The sequence below is a fragment of the Hylobates moloch genome, unplaced genomic scaffold (assembly GCF_009828535.3).
Source record: "Hylobates moloch isolate HMO894 unplaced genomic scaffold, HMol_V3 SCAFFOLD_4, whole genome shotgun sequence".
Classification (NCBI taxonomy): domain Eukaryota; kingdom Metazoa; phylum Chordata; class Mammalia; order Primates; family Hylobatidae; genus Hylobates; species Hylobates moloch.
In genome coordinates, this window is record NW_026652279.1 from 48801760 (window position 1) to 48827039 (window position 25280).

At 36.1% G+C, this 25280-nt stretch overlaps 1 protein-coding gene across 1 annotated transcript in view; it reads left to right on the forward strand.

Moving 5' to 3' along the window:
- CD200R1 (CD200 receptor 1) overlaps positions 1-25280 on the forward strand; it is a 62402-nt gene that overhangs the window by 3865 nt on the left and 33257 nt on the right. The window lies entirely within an intron of this gene.

Consider the following 25280-nt stretch of genomic DNA (forward strand, 5'->3'; position numbering starts at 1 on the left):
TGTGTCTGTGATGTATGTCTGTATTTATCTTCAAGATGTGTGGGCTGTAAGAGACACTACGAGTTAGAGAACAGACTCTTCAACATCTAGGTTCCTATAGAAGTTATAGAGAACTTGGGCCACTGTGTGGGTGTCCTGGTTTCACTGTAGAAGGTTGGTAGGAGTTGGTGTGGGAGGGAGTTTTCAGGTTTCACTTTTAGTAGACAGAGCAGCTGCAAGGGAAGAGCGTAGTTGGTTTTAAATGTTATAATTTGATAATTGAAAGAAGAAAAGGTATTTTTCCTCATTTCTGAATGACTTTAAAATGCTGCTTATCTTCCAGCAAAAAATCTGCTTTCCACATGTTAATCTTACTAGTGAGCACATGCAAAATAACTATACTCTATGACTGTACCTTTCTATTGAGAATTTTCACATGCTTTTTCCTCTTTGATCTGCACAGCAACCCAGTGAAGTAGACATGGAAGACACCTCTCCATTTTACAAAGGTAGAAATGGAGGCGTAGAGAGGTGAAATGATTCGCCCAAGGTTAGATATGACTAGTATGTGGCAGAATCCCAATCAGTAATGATATACATCAGTAAGCACCACTAAACATTTGAGTGGGCAATTTTCCTCATTATTTAACCATTGTGCTTTTCACTGAAGAGCATCAGTGAAAAAAGTCAAGCCAATACTTAGTTTTAGCCTTAATAGACTGTTACTCACCTAAAAAAGACAAGTGATCTGAATCTTTCAGTAGTTCAGATCTTGTTGTAGAAAGCTCTTATAGAAACTTGTGCAGGACCCAGCTTGGCTGGGGCAGCCAGATAGGCAAGGAGCTGTTTATGTCAAATTGCACTGTTACTTCTGGGAAAAGGAAAAAACATGATTAAAACATAATTTATAATTTCCAATTTTAAAGGTTGAAATGTTTAAATTTTAAAACTATTTCTGCACACAACTAGGAAAGACTACATATATCAGATCTATGAAGTCTATGCTTATGTTATTATAAAGTTATTAAATGTTTAAAATCAAGATGTAAAAAAGCATATTACTTTACATGTAGTGATTTGGTGTCATAGATTTACCATGACATGATTTAGAATAATGAGAAGCATATTACTTGGGGAAATATGACTTTATGTCTTTATTGCTAAAACTGCTATGTTATTAATACTGCCAAACAGAAAGAACTCGCTTTGTACAAGAGAAGTTCACAAAGGAACAAGGGAGCTAATGACTTAAATGTAAAACATAGTATTCATTTTGTTTCCTTATTTTCTTTTTGTTTACTTATTTGCTTGTAACTTCAAGCAGCTTGGTAGTTAGTAAACAAGATTTATCCAGAAAAAACCTGAGGGGAAAAATAAAAACAACCTGAATTGTGCACATCAGAGCTATATTCCCAACCTTGTACCTGGTCCCATTCCCGGGCACTCCCCATACCCTGTACCACTTCATCCTCCTTTTTTTAGCCCTATTGTCTTCTAGATTTTTGTGTGTGTTCAAATTATATTTTGGTGTTCCAGTTAAAATTATTCCATCTTTTATAAAAGTTATTGATTTTGTGATTTTGAGTTACTAAAAAGGAACCCTTCACTTCTTTCCTTCTTTGGGCTAATTTTATTCATTTATTGTTGTCTTCCACTAGAGGACAGGCAGTAACAACAAGAGGAGATAAAAATCGAGACAGGGCTCTAAGGTAGCTTTGGCAGATTTGCAAACAATGGAAAAAGATTCAAAACAATTGTGCAAAAGAAGGGTTTTGTCCTTATTAATAATTTTAGTCCTATCTTCCTTTTCTAGTTTGCGGTATTTGTGAATTTACATTTTATAATAATTTATAGGTGTGTTTTTCTGTAAATGTTCATGCTTAAGCAACTAATAAATTAAAGTCCTTATTAATGTCTCTGTGTGTGTGTGTGTGTGTGTGTATGTGTGTAGAATAGTGCCTAAAAGTTATTAGTAATCTAAATTAGAAAGACAAAGGTAAGATGAAACAATTGATGAACATTTAAAATCAGTAAATCTTGAAATTGTATATGAAACTAGTACAAATCTAAAGGAGGGAGAAATTACAGTGAGTTGGAGTTGAGGAAGATTTTATGGAGATGGGTCTTGAGCTAGACTTTGAATGACAGGTTTGGATAAATGGGGAAATGCAGAGAAAGGAATTGGAAGGATGGGATGTGTAGCATGTGCAAATGCAAGGTGCTTCAGAGAGAGAAAGAGCTGTAGCTTGCACGGACAGAGATTGTGTGTTAAACAATAGTAGGAAATAAGGCTGGATTTTGGGGGGTCCTTAATAGCTAAATAAAAGAACCTGCATATTAGTCAGTAGACAATGAGGAACCACTTGTTCTTTGGTGAACAGGAAAATTTATAATTAAGTAGGATTTTTGGAGAATAATGTGGTAACAGTGTCCCACTGAGTGGCGGTGGCACTAGGTAAAATATTTATTTTGAAACATGAGTCAAGAGCTTCTACCCTGGGGTTCTCATTTGAAAAAAGTTCTGTGATGCCGCTGAGGTATATATGTGACTGAGAAGGGAGTTTCGTTGTGGAGGAAGATATTAAGTTCAGTATAGGAAGGGAGGAAAAGTAGGAGGAAAATTCCTACAGATACTTGGAAATACAGTCAGCCCTCTGTATTGCATCCCTGGATTCAACCAACTTCAATTGAAAATATAAAGGGAAAAAATAGATGATTTCATTAGTACTGAACATGTACAGATTTTGTTCTTGTCATTTCCTAAATAATTCAATATAATAGCTACTTATGTATTATTTACATTGTATTAGGTATTATAAGCAATCTAGAGATGATTAAAAGTATATGAGAGATTGTACATAGGTTATATTAAATACTACACCATTTTATATTAGGGATTTGAGCATCCTTGAATTTTGCTATCTCTGGTGGTCCTAGAACTAATCCCCCCAAGGACACTGAGGGATGACTCTATAGAAAACTCTAGTGTTTGTGAATCATTCATGAAGTAGATGATCCATCCCACAAACAGAATAAACATACGGACAAAAACAATAGAATAAGCACTAGAGATATTTGAATTTGGGCTCTAAGAACCATACTTATCTCTTTCCAGTCTATAAAAGATAGGAAGATCTGAGAAGAGACAGGAAGGGAGCCAAAGTGGAGTATCAATTGAGTGCTTAACCTCATGTAGGAGGAGATACTCTTCTGAAATTGAGGATTAAGATGAGACATTAGATATAGGGATGCTAGTAGGTTGAGGATGGCAATAAGGTAATGGGAACAAATGAGAGAGTTTACAGTAGATAAATTTCCTCCCAATAAGGTCATGAATATTTCAATTAATGGTGTTTAGTTAATAAAATGACCCAGTTGTTGTTTGATTTTATGTTGTGTCTGAAAAATTAACCTATACATTGATTAAAATGTAGTAGCCATCAACATATTTTTACCTCTTCTCCCTTATTATCACTCACATACATTTGTCAATTGCTGACTGGGATTTGGGAGCAGATCTGTGGTTATAAAATAGCTTTGGACTATGTGATGCTAGTAGGCCCTAAGAATCAAGTTAACAATCATTACTTTTTAAATAATAATAGTAGTGATAAATATCACTGATTTATATAATTCATATAATAGACACAGTCACAATCAGCTTTTTTTCCCCAGGAAGAAATGACATTGTTTATGCATTAACACTAAGCAACAACTTCAGAGTTTTTCTAGCTAGAATTTATATGCCTAGACCCCATTCTAAGACCAAAATCTTTAAGGAAAGCAATAACAAAAAGTTCCAGGATTAAAGCAGGGCTAAAAGTTTTTCCATTTCTTTTCTGAGACAGGGTCCCACTCTATTTATCACCCAGGCTGGAGTGCAGTGGTGCAATCATGGCTTACTGCAGCCTTGACCTCCCAGTCTCAGGTGATCCTCCTGTTTCAGACTCCCAAGTAGCTGGGACTACAGGTGTGCACCACCACACCAGGCTAATTTGTTTTTGTATTTTTTGTAGAGACAGGGTTTTCACATGTTGCCCAGGCTGGTCTTGAACTCCTGGGTTCAAGCAATCCTCCTGCCTTGGCCTCCCAAAGTGTTGGAATTACAGGCATGAGTCACTGTACCTGGCCAGTTTTTCCACTTTTGAAGAAATAATTTTCTTCAAAAATCTCTGCTACTTTGAGTTATTGATGCTGTTGCAGGTTCTCTTGGAAATTAGACTCTGAGATAGAGTTCTGTGTACAGGATGCTTGTGAGCAGAGGGAGAAGTCTACCTGCAATCTCAACCAACTGACACCCTCACTGACCCCACAGGGAGCTCAGGAGCTAGAGTGGCCTAGAGAGGCCCTGCATTGAATAAAAATGGCTGGTCCTTTATATCTCCATCTAAATCAGTCATTGGATATGGGCTCCCCTGGAAAGGGTCTGACTTTGGTCAAAGTAACTGAAGTCATCCCTGGAGAGGCTGAAAACTGAAGACTGTCTGTTGACAGTGATCCTAGTGGCAGGAACAAAAAGTCAAAGGCAATTGTTGGTGGCACATACTATGTCCACTCTAGTTGTCACTTCTGATACTCTTAATTCCTTCTTGAATTTCCAAGTTTCTACCTGGTATTATTTTCTTTCATCCTGAATAATTTCTGTTATTGTTTCTAGTAGTGTAGGTCTGCTAGTGAGTTCTCTTAGTTCTTAGTTCTCTTTTTATATGTATTTTCCTCAATATCTTGCCTTTCTGTTCTTTTGATTGAATAATTTCTATTGTATATATTCAAGTTCACTGATAATTACAATTTCCTTTCTCCTCTCCATTCTTCTGTAAAACCCTAGTTAACATATTATTTTAGATATTGTATTTTTCAATTTTAAGATTTCCATTTATTTGTTAAAAGTTTTTTTCTCTGCTGAGATTTTTCTGTGTTTTTATTCATTCATTGTGAGTATATTTTTCTTCATGTCACTAAGCATAGCTGAATGTTGCTGTAAGACTCTTGTCTGAGAATTCGAGTGTCTGGGTCAACTTGAAGTTGTTAGTCTCCCTTAATGTATTTTCTCCTAAGAATAGGCCACATTTTCTTGGTTCTTTGTAAATTAAATAGTTTTATTTGGGTTTTGAATGTTGGACAGATTCTGTTATATTGCTGTGTTGATATTTTACTTGTTTGGACTCAAACTGCAAACTCTGCCCTTTGGACAGCATCTCAAATCTCAGTTCTTTTACTGGTAGTTAATCTGCTTTGACCATGATCTGCAATGTGTGGTTTACAGTCATCAGAGATATGGGTAGAGTGTATGCAGAATTTGGAACTCTTTTACTCTGACTCTGTCACTTCTCAGAGAGTAAGGTTGCCCTAAAATCTACCTGCTGGTTCTTCAGAAAACTGTGGGCTTTCTATTAGAGTTTTAGCTGCCTAATGTGGTATCATCTGCAGCCTTCTGTGGGACTAACATCAGTAAAAATGGGGAAATAATGGGAACCTACACCCACAACTCTGAGCCCCTATTTCCTTCTTCCAAGCATTGACACCCTTCAAGAATTTTTCTGCTTCCTCCACTTTCCAGTAATCTCAGGTAGTTGTTTTTATATTTTGTCCCAATTTATAGTTCTTATCTGTGGAAACTCACTGGCCCATAAAGAAGTGAAACTTTCTTCAAATATACATATTTTAAAATATTATTGTATTTTTACAACTAATATTGACTTAGTGGTTATATTGTCTTGGATGTTAAGATTGAATACATTATTATGCCTTTTTGCTTTCTAAATTTTATCCATGCATTGAATGTTTTGGTACATTTCACTTTTCTCAATAAAATTTCATTCTTTCCCACAATTTCTAGTAAAATTTCTAGATACTAATTTAGATACCAATAGATACCAATTTCTAAATACGAATATAACACTGTATTGGGTCTAAAGATCAGTTATGTAATTCTAACCACTAGCTGTTTCATCTTTAGAAATTGCTTAACTTCTTTTGACAGTAATTTCCTCATTTGTGAAATGAAGGAGATGTATGACACTATTAAGAAGTATAAAGCCTTCACAAAGGAAGTACTTTAGAAACCTTCAAATTAAAAACCTTTCATTTTATACATGGGGAAAATAAAGCCCAAGTGTGTACGTGGGATTGCTAATCATATCAAACAGCTTTCTGGGGTGTGAGCTGAGTTTTGAACACCTTCATAGTACAAAAATTAGAGGGGAAAGGGATGGGGCAAGTGTGTGGGAGAAAATCTATGACTTTTATATGTGATACACTTGAAATGACAGCAAGTACTCAAGTGGGGACAAATTTCAGCTAAATGTTTGAGATTCTTGCTTAGGAAAAACAAATCAAAGCTAAAATGTGCATGGCTTATTCTGTTAGCCAGTAATTTAGAGTGTCTGTCATGTATCAGTCACTGTGCTTCATGCTGTGGACATTTGACCAAGACAGACATAGGTCCTGCTCTCATGGAGTTTAAATCTGGCGGGAAAGATAGATATTAAATCAATTACTGCAAATAATTAAACAATCCGCAAGTGCATAAGGATAAATATAGGGTGACATAGAAATGTGTAATTGGTGAGTCTAATCTGGTTTGAGGATCAAGTTAGGCTTCCCCAAGCAAGTGATGTTTAAGATGAAGATGAACAGAAACAGCGAGGTAAGAAGAGTTGAGGGATGAACATTCCAGGCAGGTCAAACAGGCTTAATGAAGGACAGAGGGAGCTAAACTATGACTGGAGTGGTGAAAACAAGAGGAAATCACCTGTGTAGAGATCTAGTTGAAGTTCAAGGGGTTGAGGAGCAAGAGGAGAGAAAGTGTAAAGAGAAAAAGCAGCTGAGACTTTGATGAATACTGACATTACGATGCCCGAGGAGAAAGATAGCTTGTAGAAAAGATATGGGAGGAGGCAGTGAAGATAGGGAAGGAGACAGGGAAGGGAATGCATGGGTGTAGTGGGAAGGTTAGGAAAGGGGTTTTAGAAGGAGAAGAAAGTGGTTAATTGTATTAAAATCCACCAACAACTTAGGAACAAACGCCAGCACTGAAAAGAGGCCAAAATCTTGACTATAAAAGGGCTGGTGACCTTGAAAATTGCAGTTTGAGTAGATAGACGTGGGAGCAGCAAGATTGCTGGTATTGAGGAGGGAGTGGGTGGGAAGGAAATTGAGGCTGTGGGCACAGACCACTCGTTCTAGAAGTTACGCAGCAAAGAAGGGAGAAGGGATCCTAACTAGAAGGGGAAGTAAGCATCTAATAAAGTTTTTTTTTTCTGCCAACATAGGGGAAACCTGAATGTGTTTAAAGGATATTATTTGAGAAAATTCAGTGATTTGGAAGAAATATTTTTCCAACCAGTGTGTGTTTATGTAGTTTTAAGGTGTTTAGTAATTTCTTTTCTTTTTCTCTGCCATTTTGTTACTTTACCATGAATGCTACCTTTTCCTAAAGGTTTATCCATTACGTAATATGAGAATATCTGGTTATATGATTCATTTTGTGGTGCCGATAATTTCTTGAAAAAAATGTCCAAATGGTAAATGTTTACAGATCCCCAATAATAAAATCTAGCTATTTTTGTTCTTCACAAAACTATCCTACTTATCTTTCATTGGCTCTTCCCTAGTTGTTCTCCAGGGATGGTTCTAAACCAGTGATTTTAAGGTAGTTGCCATACGGAACTCCCTATAGAGCCTAAAATTGCCTATAGAGCTTAAGCCTGTTTAATCAGACTTTTCCAGTGTATAGGGATCTAGACTTTCACAAGTCTTTTCAGGGTATTCTGATGGGTGCCAGGGTTCAGAACACTGCTCTAGGTCTTTCCTAGTTTCCTCATCACCCCAACTATCCTCATTTCCTTTGCAGACAGCTGCTCACCTCCTGATTTACCATTGTTCAGTGTGGACTTCTTTAATGTCCATAGATGGTAAGGTTTCTGAGAGCAAGAACCTTGCCTCATTCAAGCTGCCATTCCCTGAGCTCTGCCGAGCTACTTGCCACTAAGTAGGTACTAACAAGTGTTTGTTAACCTGCTTCCTCAAAATGTTTCTTGTGTCTGTAATAATTCTTAACCTTTCTGTTCCCCTCTCAGAGGTGAAATATCAATCTTTTCAAAAGCAAACCTGCTTTTTGTCTCATTCCTTCTAGTACCTCTGGGATCCTGCTTGACCAGTTAGCTTCCTCATTCTAGTAACTTCTGGCTCTCCCTCTTTCTGTGTACAGACGTGCTGTGTTCCCCTCTATTATTAAATATCTTTTTTTTTCTTTTGAGATGGAGTCTTGCTCTGTCACCAGGCTCGACTGCAGTGGTGCGATCTCAGCTCACTGCAACCTCTGCCTCCTGGGTTCAAGCAATTCTCCTGCCTTAGCCTCCCGAGGAGCTGGGACTACAGGCATGCACCACTATGCCCAGCTAATTTTTGTATTTTTAGTAGAGATGGGGTTTCACCATGTTGGCCAGGATGGTCTCGATCTGTTGACCTCGTGATCCGCCTGCCTCAGCCTCCCAGAGTGCTGGGATTACAGGCGTGAGCCACCATGCCTGGCCTGTTAAATATCTTCTTGATCCCTCATAGCTCCTGATATTGCCCCATCTCTCTCTCTTTCAAGTTTAACATGAAAGGATGAAACCAGTCTCATTTCTCCCATTCTTTCAAGGTCAGCATTCTTGAAAGACTAAGTCTACATTTGTTGACTCCGTTACCTCTGATCAGCCCCTTTCAATCTGGTTTCCACTTGTACTTCTTTGTTAAACTTACTCTCTTTCAGATCTTAAGGTCACTGATGACCTTCTTGTTACCAAATCACAAAGCCTCTTAATTCTTAGGTTAAGACTGTTCTGCATATGATTTAATCTTGATTCTTCCTGTCTTGAAACCTCCTCTTTACTTGGTGTAGTAGTCCATTTTCACACTGCTGATAAAGACATACCTGAAACTGGGCAATTTACAAAAGAAAGAGGTTTAATGGACTTACAGTTCCACATGGCTGGGAAGGCCTCATAATAACGGTGGAAGGTGAAAGGCATATCACACATGGCTGCAGACAAGAGAAGAGAGCTTGTGCAAGGAAACTCCCATTTTTAAAACCATCAGATCTCGTGAGACTTATTCACTATCACAAGAACAGCATGGGAAAGACCTGCCTCCATGGTTCAAATACCTCCCACTGGGTCCCTCCCACAACACGTGGGAATTTAAGATGAGATTTGGATGGGGACACAGTCAAACCATATCATTCTGCCCCTGGACCCTCCCAAATCTCATGTCCTCACATTTCAAAACCAATCATCCCTTCCCAACAGTTCCCCAAAGTCTTAATTCATTTCAGCATTAACTCAAAAGTCCACAGTTTAAAGTCACATCAGAGACAAGGCAAGTCTCTTCTGCCTATGAGCCTGTAAAATCAAAAGCAAGTTAGTTACTTCCTAGATACAGTGGGGGTACAGGCATTGCATAAATACAGTCATTCCAAATGGAAGAAATTGGTCAAAACAAAGGGGCTACAGGTCCCATGCAAGTCCAAAATCCAGCAGGGCAGTCAAATTTTAAAGTTCCAAAATGACCTCCTTTGATTCCATGTCTCACATCCAGGTCATGCCAATGCAACAGGTGGGTCCCTATGGTCTTGGGTAGCTCTGCCCCTGTGGCTTTGCAGGGTACAGCCATCCTCCCGGCTGCTTTCATGAGCTGGCATTGAGTGTCTGTGGCCTTTCCAGGGGCAGAGTGTAAGCTGTCAATGGATCTACCATTCTGGGGTCTGGAGTATGGTGGCCCTCTTCTCACAGCTCCACCAGGCAGTGCCTCAGTAGGGACTCTGTGTGGGGGTTCCAACCCCACATTTCCCTTCCATACTGCTCTAGCAGAGGTTCTCCATGAGAGTCCTGCCCCTGCAGCAAACTTTCTGCCTGAACATCCAGGCATTACTGTACATCCTCTGAAACCTAGGCAGAGGTTCCCAAACCCCCATTCTTGACTTCCATGCACTGGTAGGCTCAACACCACATGGAAGCTGCCACAGCTTGAGGCTTGCACCCTCTGAAGCCATGGCCTGAGCTGTATGTTGGCCCCTTTCAGCCATGGCTGGAGCAGCTGGCACACAGGGAACCAAGTCCCTAGGCTGCACACAGCATGGGGACTCTGGACCTGGCCCACAAAACCATTTTTTTCTCCTAACCCTCCAGGCCTGTGATGGGCGGGGCTGCTGTGAAGGCCTCTGACATGCCCTGGAGACATTTTCCACCTTGTCTTGGGGATTAACATTCAGCTCCTTGTTACCTATGCAAATTTCTGCAGCTGGCTTGAATTTCTCCTTAGAAAATGGGATTTTTTTTTTCTGTGACACTGTCAGGCTGCAAATTTTATGAACTTTTGTGCTCTGCTTCACTTATAAAACTGAATGCCTTTAACAGCACCCAAGTCACATCTTGAATACTTTGCTGCTTAGAAATTTCTTCTACCAGATAGCCTAAATCATCTCTCTCAAGTTCAAAGTTCCACACATCTCTAGGGCAGGGGCAAAATGCTGCCAATATCTTTGCTAAAACATACAAGAGTCACCTTTGCTCCAGTTCCCAACAAGATCCTCATCCCCATCTGAGACCACCTCAGCCTGGATTTCATTGTCCATATCTTTATCAGCATTTTGGCCAAAGCCATTCAACAAGTCTCTAGGGCGTTCCTAACTTTCCCACATTTTCCTATCTTCTTCTGAGCCCTCCAAACTGTTCCAACCTCTACCTGCTACCCTCCAAAGTCAGTTTGACATTTTTGGGTATCTCTTCAGCAGTGACCCACTCTTCTGGTACCAATTTGCTGTATTAGTCTGTTTTCACACTTCTGATAAAGACATACTTGAGACTGGGCAATTTACAAAAGAAAGAGTTTTAATGGACTTACAGTTCTATGTGACTGGGAAGGCCTCACAATAATGGTGGAAGGTGAAAGGCATATCTCACATGGCAGCAGACAAGAGAAGAGAGCTTGTGCAGGAAACTCCTGTTTTTAAAACCATCAGATCTTGTGGGACTTAATCACTATCATGAGAACAGCATGGGAAAGACCTGCCCCCATGATTCAAGTGCCTCCTACTAGGTCCCTCCCACAACACGTGGGAATTCAAGATGAGATTTGGGTGGGGACACAGCCAAACCATATCACTTGGCTTTATGGCATTGCATTTACATCCTACTTTCTTCACTGTTTTTGTAAAGTGCAATGCCTCCAAGAGATCTCTAATTATAAATGTTTTCAAGGCTCTAGTTTTGGCCTTTTCTCTAACATCAGAGACTGTAGTTTGGCAGCCCATGGGTTATATCTGGCTTGCAGACACTTTAACTGATACATGTAATTTTTTAAAAAAAAATTAGCTGCCAATTAATAATAAAATTTGGAGATTTTACCTATAATCCCTGACCTAGTGTCTGGGGTGGCAATAAGGATTAAGCCCAATGATGCAGGTAAAGTACTTAGCACTGCATCTTCATTTATAAGCATTCAAAAATGACAATTTAATGATATTTTGTGGTTTTCAAAGCTCTTCTTATATATTATTTGATAACATTTATTTAGCCCCCTACAGACCAGCTTTTTGGTTGTTTTCAGTTTTTTAAAATTACAGTTTCAAAACCGTGTCAGATTTTTTGGAAAACAATGCTAGAATTAGTATCCTGGTACATATATCTTTGCATATGTTAATATGCATATGTATTCAATGTCTACATATCCATTGAACGTGTTGTGCTTTATGATCAGTGATACACACTTACACAACATCTGCCTTAGGTTAGGGAACATGTTTGTCTTCATTAACTAGTTTTGGAGTTTGTGACAGTAATTGCCTCAAAAAAATACTCCCAAAACCAAAAATTAAAACCCAAAAAACAAAACAGGCCAGTAAGATGGCTTTTATTAGCAGTACACCCTAATACCTGCCACAGACTTTATATTGCCTTAAAAAGTAGGGCCAAATTTATTAGCATAATACTTACTGCTCTCTAAATTTTGTCCTTCCATCGAATTCATTATTGAGTTGTTGTTTTGAAACTTCCTACTTTTCTAAACACTTCTCACCTTTCTTTTTATAACCCATCTGTATGTTTTATTTTTATCCCTATGTTGTACCTAAAGAGTAGAATTATAATTACTACTTCATCTTTAACATATTTAATCTTTTGTCAGCCTGTTCATACCTTTTCCCATTTTTTCAGTTGAGTTGTCCATCTCTTTTTTTATTGGTTCATGTGTTTTCAGCATATTTTTTGAAGAAAATTAATCTTTGTTTGTTTTAAATGTTGCAAGCATTCCCCAGGTTTTTGCTTGGCAACATTATTTTATGTATTTTTCTTTTTCTTTTTTGTCATACAGAAGTTTTAAATTCTCTCTAGAGTCAGACTTCTCAATATTTTTCTTTATGGTTTGCATGTTTTATATCAGGATTAGAAAGATTTCTTAATTGAAGGTGAAAACCTGCCTCAATTTGCCTGGAACTTTTTTCCTAGTTTTAGCATGGAATGTCCTGCATACCAGGAAACCTCTCAGTCTGGCAAACAACGATGTTAGTCAGGCTGTCTCTTTTAAGATTAAAAAAACAAAAACAAAATTACTCATATTTTCTTCTAGTACTTTTGTTTTTGTTTCTTATGTTTAAATCTTTTATTTATTTTATTTTGGTATGAGAAGTGAAATAAGAATCTGATTTTGTTTTATTTTCCCACATGGCTAGCTAGTTCTCATAATAGTATTTATCCATGACGTGAATAATCATCTTTCCCTCCAGGAATTTGAGTGGCAAGTGGTATCAGATACTACATTCTCATATATGTAGATGAAGCAACTGGGGTTTAGAAAGTAACCCCTGCAAGATTCCAGGGGTAATAAATGAAAGAGCCAAAATATTAGTCACTTTTCTTATTTTAATTTTGAAGTTTTTTTCTATAATTGTCTCTGCCAGAACTTTGAGTTTTCACCGCCCCCCCCTTTCTTTTTTTTTACTGAACGTCTAATTTGGTGTTGTCTGCTACTAACTAGATGTCTTTAAAAATTAAAATCAGTTTCATAAAGTGTCAGAACATGAAACATACAGCATAATCAATTCTTCAAATTGTGTTTTAAAATGCTAAAAATAAAAAAGTAAGTACTAATCTGTACTTTTTGTATTTCTTTGTACTTTAGTTTTATATAACATAAAATATAATTGCATATGATTTACATACATTTTAAATAATAATTATACTGTGAATACCTATGTCAGTTAAGAATAGACTACTGCCAATTCCTCCCCAATTATATCCCCCAACCTCTGCGTTAAACGTAGTCATTATCCTTTGGGCTAATCATTCCCTTTGAGGTATAGTTACTCCCTGCTTTTCTTTACATTTTATCATGTGTGTGTGGAATCCCAAACAATAACATTTATATTGTCTTTTTTTGGTATTGGTGCAGAAATGAAATCATACTGTGTATATTATTTTATAACTTCTTTCATTTATTCGTTATTTTTGAGATTTATCCATGTTTAAGTTTGTATTTGTTGTTTCTTAATATAAATAACTTTTATCCTAAAATTTCAAATGTCTGCAAAATAGTTTGTCCCCTAGAAAAATTCTGGTTCATAAGTAACAAACATGATTTTACGAAACAAATCTCATATTTACGATTTCAATTTATTTCCTTGTTGGAAGAAAGAACAATTAAGATAATATGCTGTGAGACGTGTGAAGGAGAGTGTTTTCATTTGAAAACCATGTTGCATTTCATATTGTTACAATGGCAAACATTAATTTTCCAGGAAATTCATAGTAAAATTTCTGTGTTCTATTGACTTTACCATACTGGTGATGAGAAAAAAGCCATATGCTTAGTATAGCTACAGAAAAGTTACTCTTGGCAGCCTAATTTGAATTTCTGAATCTGTTTATGATTAAGATCTCAGTTACAAAGTTGCATTCATTTAAAATGAAACCCTGAATCTTTAGGAGAAATATATACTGTGTAATTACAATGGGCTTAAAGCTTCAGTTTGTAATGTACTTTGCATACCTTTCATGAGTAATTCCTTATTTTTAAAGTGAGTAAGAATGATAGTACATGTTTTGCTGAAGGGAAAATGAGAGCATATAATTCATTTAGTTATCTAAAAAGATTCAAGAAAGAAGCAAGAAAGGAAGAAGTAAAAGTCATATTTTCAAACCATTAGAAATTGTTTAATGCTTAATCCATGCATAATTCTGAGTGGTTCATCTCTACATTCATTATAATAACTTTGAAGATTTATTGAAGTTTGAAAGAAACTTTGAAACTTTGAGACTTAGTTTGAACTTTGAAACTTAGTTTGAAAGAAAATAGACTTCAAGGGCCTTGACTCACCAAATGTAGAGTAAAACAATTTTATTTGGTTTTCCTCAAGTAAAATGCCAGGATATTTTTAGATTTCAATGCATATTTATTATGTGTTCTATTTGTTGAAGTACTGTAGTAAATTCATTAAAATTTAAATAACACTAAAATTTATAATAAGCAATTAGAATGAATTCTACTTAGCTCAGTACCAGCTCAGAGGCCCCAAGTCCTATAAAGAAATGTCCATAGAAATGTCAAAATAAACCATTATACACTATTGTCTTTTGCAGCTAATATGGTTATCTGATAAAGTCATAGCCACATTCGTTAGTCCACAGTTTTGCCTGAAGTTGAGTTTTAGTTTGAAGTTCATTTATCAGACTCCTAACTTATCTGTTGTATTCTTCCAGAAGACCTGCAACTGAAGGAAAGGGCAGAACATCTTTTTTATTTTCCATCTCCATACATTAGAAATAATACATGAATATTAGCAACAATGTTAACTATTTAAGTATGGTATAATACTTGCTGTGTTTTGATTAGTAATAGTTACCAAATTAGGGGTTTTTAACAGGAATGGTGACGTTGCAGAAATGTCTATCTCTAAGTTTTTTTAGAGAGTAGAGCATGCAGAGCATAGCATTTTACATTAAATAAAAACTGCTTAACTTGACAAGAAAATCATGTGCTGTTTCTGAGAGCCTTTTTTTTTTCTTACTGGAGGAAACCTCCATGAAGTATGGGTTTGCAGCGTCATGCCTGTTTTTATGTGTGGGTGTATATGCTTGCTCAGGCATATGACGATGATGATTTGGGAAAGGAAACTTCTGGTGCTCAAAGTGAGTAAGAGGTTTCACTAGTAGTAAAATCACAAAAACATTCTTCCTTCTGCTGATGATTTTGACTTAGATAGAAATATTTTTTAAAAAAACATTATTTTCAGTATGAAAGATCTTTGTTCATATTTTGTTTTGTGTTTATTTGTGTGGATGCATATTCTAATGTTATGTGTGTTAAAATCTAATGTTTCTGATGCTGTTTTTAATTCTCTCCTTTCAGCTTTATGGAAGAATAATTTATGTACAATTAATTGCATCAATTTAAAACATGTAATTTAATAAATTTTGGCAGTTGGATATACCTGTGAATCATCACCACAAACAAGATACAAAACATTTTCATCATTTTCCAAAATATTTCTCATGTATCTTTAGTCCATCCCTTCCTTCACCCTCATTTGCAGGCAATCACTGATCTGTTCTTTGTCACCAGAGATTGCTTAGCATTTTATATTAGTAGCAGTATTTTCTGTAGTATGTAGTATGCATTCTTTTGTGCCCATCTTGTACTTTCAATTAGTAGAATGAATTTGAGATTTGTCAATGTTGTGTTTTCCTTTTTGCTATTGAGTAGATTCCTTTGTATAATTGATTGATTTAACTGTTAATTGACCTTTGAGTTGTTTCCAGTTTTGGCAATTTTGAATACATATTTGCAAATAAGGCCACTGCGAACATTCATGCATAAGTCTTCTGTGGACATGTTTTCATTTCTCTTAGATAAATACAGTTGGAATGAACAGGTAATATGGTGGGCACATGTTTGAATTTTGAAAAAAAAATCTGCTAGAAATTTACCAGTGTAGTTTACATTATTTTGCATTCCCACTAGTAATGTATGAGAGTTTTAATTTCTCCATGCTCTTGCCAGGATTTATTATTGGTCTTTTTAATTTTAGCCGTACTTATAGGTGTGTAATCCTTATCTCACTATGTTTTATATCTGCATTTACTTTATTATTACTAATATTGAACATCTTTGCATGAATCTATTGGCCATTTTAATATCTTTTTATTTTTCTTGAGGGGTCTGTTCAAATCATTTGCCCAGATTTTAATTGATTTTTAAAGTTATTGAATTGTAACAGTTCTTTACATATTCTACATAGCAGTCCTTTGTTAGCTATGTGTATTGCAAATATTTTCTTTTACTCTGGTGTATCTTTCATTATCTTAATGATATCTTTCTCAAAGCAAAATATTTAAATTTTGTTAATGTCCAATTTATCAAATTTTCTTTCATGGCTTGTTCTATTTATGTCCCAATAAATATTTGCCTATGTCAAAGTCAGAGATGCTCTTATATATTTTCTTCTAGGGGTATTACAGTTTCAGCTTTTACATTTAAGCCAATAATCCAATTATAGGTAATTTTTTTGTATATGTGTAAGGGTTGAAGTTCATTTTTTTGCATATTTATAACCAGTTGTTCCATCATGTGTTGTTGAATAACTTGTAGTTCTTTATAAAATTGCCTTAACACTTTTATTTTAAATCAGTAGATTGGTTGGAGGGTGGAGCACGAAGGTGGAATAGGACTCTTTAGCAATCATTCCCCCATATAAACATCAATTTGAAGAAGTATTTGCATACTGAAAATACCTTAACAAGAGCTAAAGAAACCAAGTGAGAGAACACAGTGCCTAGTTATAGGTATATTAATAAGAAAAGATATATTGAAGAGGAGGTCAGTTTTAAATTACTTGTGTCACCTCTTACTCAATTCTAGACAGCACAGTGTGATGAAATACGGTCTACTTGGGGGAAAGAGGGGAAATAAACATAGAACTTTGCCTTGGACCCCAACACTGGGCCCATCAGAGTAAAATCCACCACTGGAAGACTCCGATGACCCCTGACTGCAGGCTGGTGCCTATGGACACCAGACCCACCCCAGCACCAGGTGGGAAACTATAACCCATGTGAGGCAAACTCAGCACTGTGCATCACTGCCAGCTGACTACAGTGTCCTTGGTCTCTGAACAAACCTCAGAGGTAGGCATGCCTCAGTGGCTACATGGCACTGGGTGCATTCTAACACTAAACCAATCTCGTGGCCAAGGGATTCCAGCCTGGCCATAGTAGTACTAGGCTTAGGATGCTCCTAGTGCTCCAATGGCCACAGTGATCTGGGGCACAGGGATCATGCCAGTAGGTCTTCCCAGGATCTCTGGAAAAGCTTACTGTTGGAAAGCATTCCCACACAGAGTCAATATATGAAGTGCCTACTTCTTAAAATGCAAAGACATTGAGCATGGCCACAAGGATCAAGAACCATCAGGGAAACATGACATCACCTGAGAGACAAAATAAAGTGATACTGACCAACCACAAAGACATGGAGATGTATGAATAGCCTGACAGAGAGCTCAAAATAACTTTTTAAGGAAGCTCAGCAAAGTTCAAGAAAACACAGAGAAACAATTCAATGAAATTAGGAAAATGTTAAGTGGCCAGAAAAGGAAATATAATAGAGAGATTGAAATAATTTAAAAAAAAAAACAGAAATCCTAGCACTGAAAAATACAATGAAAAAAATGAAAAATACAATGTAGAATATCAACAGTAGAATTATCAAGCAAAAAGAAGAATCTGTGAACTTGAAACAAGTTATTTGAAAATATATAGTCATAGGAGAAAAAAAAGAATGAGAAGAAATGAAGAAGGCTCACAGGATTTGTGAGACAGCATCAAAAGGCAAAATGTTTGAGTCACTGGCGTTCAAGAGGGAGAAGAGAAAGATAAAGGGATAGAAGACTTACTTAAGGAAGTAACAGCAAAAAACTTTCCAAACCTGAAGAAAGATAAAAATATTCAGGTAAAGGAAAATCAAAACTCTACAATCAGATGCAATCCAAGTAAGACTACCCCAAGACATATTATAATCAAACTGTCAAAAATCAGAGGCAGAGAGAAGATCCTGAAGGCAGCAAAAGAAAAGAAGCAATAACATAACATAAAAAGGAGCTCAAATGTGCCTAGAAGTGGACTTCTCAGCTGAAACCTTATGGGCCAGAAAAGAGTAGGATCATATATTTAAAGTACTGAAAAAAAAGAAAAACCCTACCAATGATGAAGACTTTAACTAGCAAAACTGTCCTTAAGAAATGAAGCAGAGAGAGACTTTCTCAGATAACAGAAGATGAGGGAATTTCTCACCACCAGACCTGACTCATAAGTAGTGGTGGGCACCTGTAATCCCAGCTACTCGGGAGGCTGAGGCAGGAGAATCGCTTGAACCCAGGAGGTGGAGGTTGCAGTGAGCCGAGATCATGCCACTGCACTCCAGCCTGGGTGACAGAGCGAGACTCTGTCTCAAAAACAAAAACAAAAACTGTGAAGAGAGACAAAAAAGTCTTCATATAATGATAAAGAGGTCAATTCAGTAAGAGCATATAACAATTGTAAATATATATGTACCCAACATTGAAGCACCTAAATATAAAAATCAAGTATTAATAGATCTGAAGGGAAAGATAGACTGCAAGACAATAACATTAGGGGACTTCAGTACCCCACTTTTAGCAATGGACAGACCATCCAGGTGAAAAATTCAATGAGACATCACATTTAAACTACCTTGTAGACCAAACGGGCCTACCAGACATATACAGAACATTCCATCTTTCAGCTACAGAATTCACATTTTTCTCAACCACACAGGAAACATTCTCTGGGATAGATTATATGTTAGACCACTTTGTGAGTGGAAAAACAACTCAAATTGTTTTTCCTTTGCTCTCACACCATAACAATTAACACTGATGAGTTCTGTGACCAAAAGTTTGTTTGTTTGTTTGTTTGTTTCTACACACCAAACAATGAATTCTGCAGTGGACACCAGCTGGTTGTATCCTGATTCAATTCAATTCTGATGCTATTTACTTGAAGGAAACATCAGATTCCAAGCCTCAGGTTATTTTGCCTGTGCTTCTGACTGACTGGCTATAAGTTTGGGTTCCCATGACCCCCTCCTTGCGTTCAATTAATTTTCTAGAACAGCTCACAGAACTTGGCGAAATACTCACTTATATTTACTAGTTTATTATGAAAGATATTACAAAGGATACAGATGAAAAAGTGCATAGGGCAAGGCATGTGGGAAGGGGTGCAGAATTTCCATGCTCTTTCCAGGTACACCACCTTCTAGTAACCTCCATATGTTGAGCTATCTGGAAACTCTCTGAACCCAGTCCTTTGGGTTTTTATGGAGGCTTCATCAGATAAGCATGATTTATTAGTCATTGGCCACTGGTGATCAACATAACCTTCAGCACCTTTACCCTCCTCAGAGGTTGAAGGGTGGGGCTGAAAGTCAACCCTCTAGTCATGCCTTGGTCTTCCCAGTGACCAGCCACCATTCTGAAGTTACTAACCACAAGTCAACTAATGAGCATACACAAAAGACATCACTTTGGAGACTTTAAGGATTTTAGGAGTTGTATGTCAAGAAACAGGGTCAAAACCCAAATGTATATTTTACAATATCACAGGCAAAAAGCAAATTTTTAACAAATTTAAGAAAATTGGTATCATATCAAGTATCCCCTCCAACCATAATGATATAAAGCCTGAAATTAATAACAGGAGGAACTTCACAAATACATGGAAATTAAACAACATACTCCTGAACAACCAATTGGCTAATAAAATTAAAAGAGAAATTAAGAACATTTCTTGAGACAAATGAAAATGGAAATACAACATACTAAGACCTATGGGATACAGCAAAAGCAGCTATAAGAGGAAGATTTATAGCAATAAATGCCTACATTAAGAAAGAAGAAAAATCTCAAATAAACAACCGAATGTTGAACGTAAGGAACCAGAAAAACATGAACAAACTGAGCCCAAAATTAGTAGAAGGAGGCAAAGAATAAACATCAGAACATAAATAAATAAAATAAAGACTAGAAAAACCATGGAAAAAAATTAATGAAATCAGTTGCTTTTTAAAAAGATAAATAAAATCAACGAACTGTAGCTGATAAATTAAGAAAAAAAGAGAGACTCACATCCATAAAATGAGAATGAAAAAGGAGACATTACAACTTATACCGTAGAAATACAAGGGATCACAAGAGACTGTTAAAAACACAATTGTATGCCAACAAATTGGATAAGCTAGGAGAAACGGATAAATTCCTGGACATAGACAACCTACCAAGATTTAATTATGAAGAAATAAAAAAATTGAACAGCCCAGTAATGAGTAAAGAGATTAAATCAGTAATAAAAAATCATCCATTAGAGAGAAGTCCAGGAGCTGTTGGCTTCACTGCTGAATTCTACCAAACATATAAAGAAGAATACCAATTATTTTCATTCTTCCAAAAATTGAAGAGGAAGGAATACTTCCAAAGTCATTTTACGAGGCCAGAATTACCCTCACACCCAAATAAGACAAGGACACTAGATAAAAAGAAAACTACAGGCCAATATCCCTGGTAAACATAAATGCAAAAAATCTTTAACAAGACGCTAGCAAGCCAAAATAAATAGCAGATTAAAAAGACCATTCATCATGATCAAGTGGACTTCCATCCCAGGGATGTAAGGATCAACAGACACAAATCAATAAACATGAGACATCACATGAACAGAATGAAGAACAGAAACCAGATGATCATTTCCATAGGTGAAAAAAAGCCTTTAAAAATTCAATATCCTTTCATGATAAAAATTCTCAATAAATTAGGTATAGAAGGAAAGTACCTCAGTACAATAATGATTATACATGAAAAACTCACAGCTAACTTCACACTTTATGGGGGAAAATGGAAAGCCTTTCCTCTAAGATCAGAAACAAGACAAGGATGCCCACTCTTGCCACTTGTATTCAACATGGTACTGGAAGCATAAAGTTGTTAATAATATTTCCTCATAATGCTGGAAGTTCTAGCTGGAGGAATTAGGCAAGAGAAAGAAATAAAGGGATCCAGATAGAAAATAAAGAAGTCAAATTGTTCCTGTTTGCAGACAACATGGTCTTATATATGGGAAACTCAAAGACTCCATGAAAAATTCTTAGAACTAAAAAATGAATTTAGTAAAGTTGCAGGATACAAAATCAACATTAAAAATTAGTAGCTTTTCTACACACTAACAGTGAACTATCTGAAAAAGAAATAAAGAAAATCCTATTTTTAATAGCTACAGAAAATAAAATACTAAGATAAATTTAACCAAGGAGATAAAAATCAATAAAGTATATATGTGTGTGTCTATTTCTGGATTATGTATTATATTCCATTGACATATGTGATTATCTTTTAGCCAAGACCAGATTGTTTTGATTACTGTAGCTTCAGAGTGAAGCTTAAACTTAAGTAGATTTTTCTCTCTTTTTTTGTTATTCTTTTTAAACAAACAGCTTGGCTATTCTAGGTTTGCATTCATATATAAATTTTAGAATTATCTTCTCAATTTACACAGAAAAGACTACTACATTTTGATTGAGACTGTTGTTGAGGAGAATTGACATCTTAATAATATTGAGACTTTCCATTATATAGGGTTTATCTAATTTACCTCAGCAATATTTTATAGTTTTCAGTATACAGGTCTTACACAACTTTTATTACCTTTTTTTCTTAGGTTTTTTTTTTTTGCATTATTGTAAACATTTAAAAAATTTCATTTTCCAGTTGTTTGTGCTAGTATAGAAAAATGTAATTGTTTTAAAATATTAGTATTTTATATTATTACTTTACTAAGTTCATTTAGTTCTAGGAAGAGAACTTCCTCAAACTGTTAAAGTGCATCTTTGAAAATTCTATGCCCAATATTTTACTTCTTACATAGTGCAAGATTTGATTTGTTAATATTTTGTGAAAAAATTTTGTATCATTTCTAAGTGTTGCCAGTCATTGTTTTTTAATTTGTAATGTGTTTGTATAGTTTTGATATATGGTTAATTCTACCTTCATAAAATGAGTTAGAAAGTGTTCTCTCCTTGATTTTCTAAAAGGGTTTGTACGTAAAATTAATATTACTTCTTTCTTACATGTTCGCTTAAATTTGTCAGTGTAGCCAATTTGATAGAAGGCTTTTTATCAACAAATTCAGTTTTTTAAAGATATAAGACTTTTCAGTTTTTTTATTCTTAAGTAGGTTTCAAAAGCTTTGTCTTCAATGGATTTGTCCATTTCAACTGTTACTGAATTTGATTAGCATAATATTATTAATAATATTCCCTCATTTTTCCTTTCACGAATGTAAATCTATGTGAATGACCCTCCTTTCCTTTCTGATATTAGAGATTTGTGTTCTTTCTATTTTTTTCTTGATCAGTCTAGTTGTTAAGTTTATAAATGTTGATGATCTTTTTAAAGAACCAGCTTTTGATTTCCTTAATTTTTTGCATTGCTTGTTTCCTATTTTATTGATTTCTGCTCTTACATTTATTATTGTCTTTTCTCTCTTTTGTTTCTTGCTTCTATGGGTGAATTTTACACATTTCTTCCTTTAAAATTAGCACTTAAAGGTATTACTTTTCCTAAAACCACTGTGTTAGCTGCTTATTTCAAATTTTGGCATGTTGTATTTTCATTATCATCCAGTGAAAACTTGAATTTCTTCATGAATTTCTTCTTTGAGCAAAGGGTTGCTTAGAAGTGTGTTTGATTTCTAAATATTTGGTATTTTCTCAAAAATCTCATTGTGATTGATTTCTAATTTAATTCTGTTTTGGTTGGAGGACATCTTTTATATGACTTTAGTTTTTTTTAACGTTTTTGAGACTTGTGGCACAGAATGTGGTCAAACTCAGTGAATATATGATGTGCACTTGCAAAGAATGTATCCTGCAGATGCTGGGTTAGGGTTCTAAAAATATGAATTAGGTCAATGTGGTTGATAACTATATTAGTTGTTTATAACTATGTAATCAATTACCCCCCAACTTAGCAGCAGATAAGAAATATGTATTTTGAAAGATAAAAATACATCTTAAGTTGATATTGATACTTTGCATTAAAATTTAGGACTGAGGGTTTTTTTTTTTCCTTTTTTCTTTGACGGAGTCTCACTCTGTCACGGAGGCTGGAGTGCAGTGGTGCGATCTCAGCTCACTGCAACCTCTGCCTCCCGGGTTCAAGCAGTTCTCTGCCTCAGCCTTCCAAGTAGCTGGGATTACAGGCGCCTGCCACCACGCCTGGCTAATTTTTGTATTAAACTTACTTATTTTACATCTATTATCTTCTTTCTTCCTCACTATAAAATTGAACAATACCAACATACAGACATACCTATCTCTCCACAACCTCACCCAACAGTGTATGTTCTCAAACTTTTGGATTTTGCCAGTTATAGATGAGAAATGGTATTTCCAAATACTTTTAATTTGGATTCCTCTTACCATGACTGATGTGAAATATATTTTCATATGACTAAGAGACATTTTTACTTCTTTTTCCATAAAATTTCTGTCCATATGTTTAGTCCGGTTTGCTATAGGTTTGGGTTGACCTTTATTTTTAATCCAGCGTTATCTAGCCATGTGCCAGAGAGCTGTGCAGGCCACTATTCTAAGCCCATGAATTCTGACAATTATCTCTTCCCTAACTTAACTATTCCCATTCAGATCTAGAATTCATAGTGTCTGTGTCCAGATGCCTTTGTAATCCTGATTTTATGGACTTGTCATTCGATCTGCTTTTTTAAAAGTTTGTCTCTCAGTGCTTTTGCAATAACATGGCTTAAACTCACTTCAGTTTGGGTTAATTTGGGTTGTGTATGTATCCTAGCATATTTCTTAGGCTGTAACCCTTGATTTCTACTCATAGCAGTAAGGCTTACTTGCACTAAGATTCATAATTGGGTAACTGAAGCAGCTTACTAGCCAGGTAGTCTTGGTCAAATTGCTTAAACACTTAATCTACATTTCTTTATCTGTAAAATGAAAATAATATCTGCTAGTTATAGAGAGATGGACATAAAGAACATAGGCAAATTACCCAAAATCTATTCCTATTATACTCATTCAATACATTATCTTAAAAGAACAGTTTGTTAAAATGTTAGCTGAAAGGGGCACTAGATTCAAAATTTTTCCAGAAAAACACTGAGCGTTAAATTTTACTCTAAATGGTGTCTCTTTGCTAGTCAGATACACTCACTATAGATAAGCTATGAGTGTATCTTTTCCTTGTGAGCACATTCTAGGAGCTTTGTGCCTTGCACAGTTAGAACCTGCCAATATCCAGCCTCAACTCCAATTACACATCCAGGTTTTCTCACTTCATGGCAATACTAAAATATTTATAACTCTTGTAAATTTTTATCTGGCTTTGTACCTCCTTTAAATGCCATTATTTTTGTTTGCATTTTCCCTTCTGTCTTGCTGGAAAACTCCTCATGTACTTAGATCCAGCTAAAAAATTACTTATTGTAGGAAAGCATGCCCAATCTCTTACTCCTGTTTTCCTGGAATTTAAACATCTCTTCTTTTAAACTTCTATACATCACATGCAACTTCGATCATTGCACTGAAAACTGTGCATTATAATTGTTTCCCTAGCTACTGCCTCTCCTGGATCTTAAGCTCTTGGAAAAAAGGGGATATTGTTTATTATGATATCTCTGTGCCTAGCAGGGTACTTTGCCAAAAATTGCTGCTTAAAAGATGTGTACTACGAATTCTCACTAAGAGCTTGCCCTGCAGAAATGTGAACTTAATTGGCCATTGTCTATATCACGGGTCCCCAACCCTGGGGCTGCAGACTGGTACCAGTCCTTGGCCTGTTAGGGACTGAGCCGCACAGCATGGGGTGAGCGGCAGGTGAGTGAGAATTGCGGCCTGAGCTCCACCTCTTGTCAGATCAGTTGGAGGCATTAGATTCTCGCAGAAGCATGAACCCTATTGTGAACTGTGCATGCCAGGAATCTAGGTTGTGCATTCCTTATGAGAATTGAACTAATGCCTGATGATCTGAGGTGAAACAGTTTCATCAGAGATCCATCGTGCTCCCTTCCCCCTTGTCCGTGGAAAAATTAATCTTCCTTGAAATGGGTCCCTGGTGCCAAAAAGGTTGGGGACCTTTTTCCCATCATAGATTCTATGATGTGATTTCAACAATGCTTAGGAAAATCCTTTTATTCCATACCAGCATCCAATCAATAGTCCCCAATAAA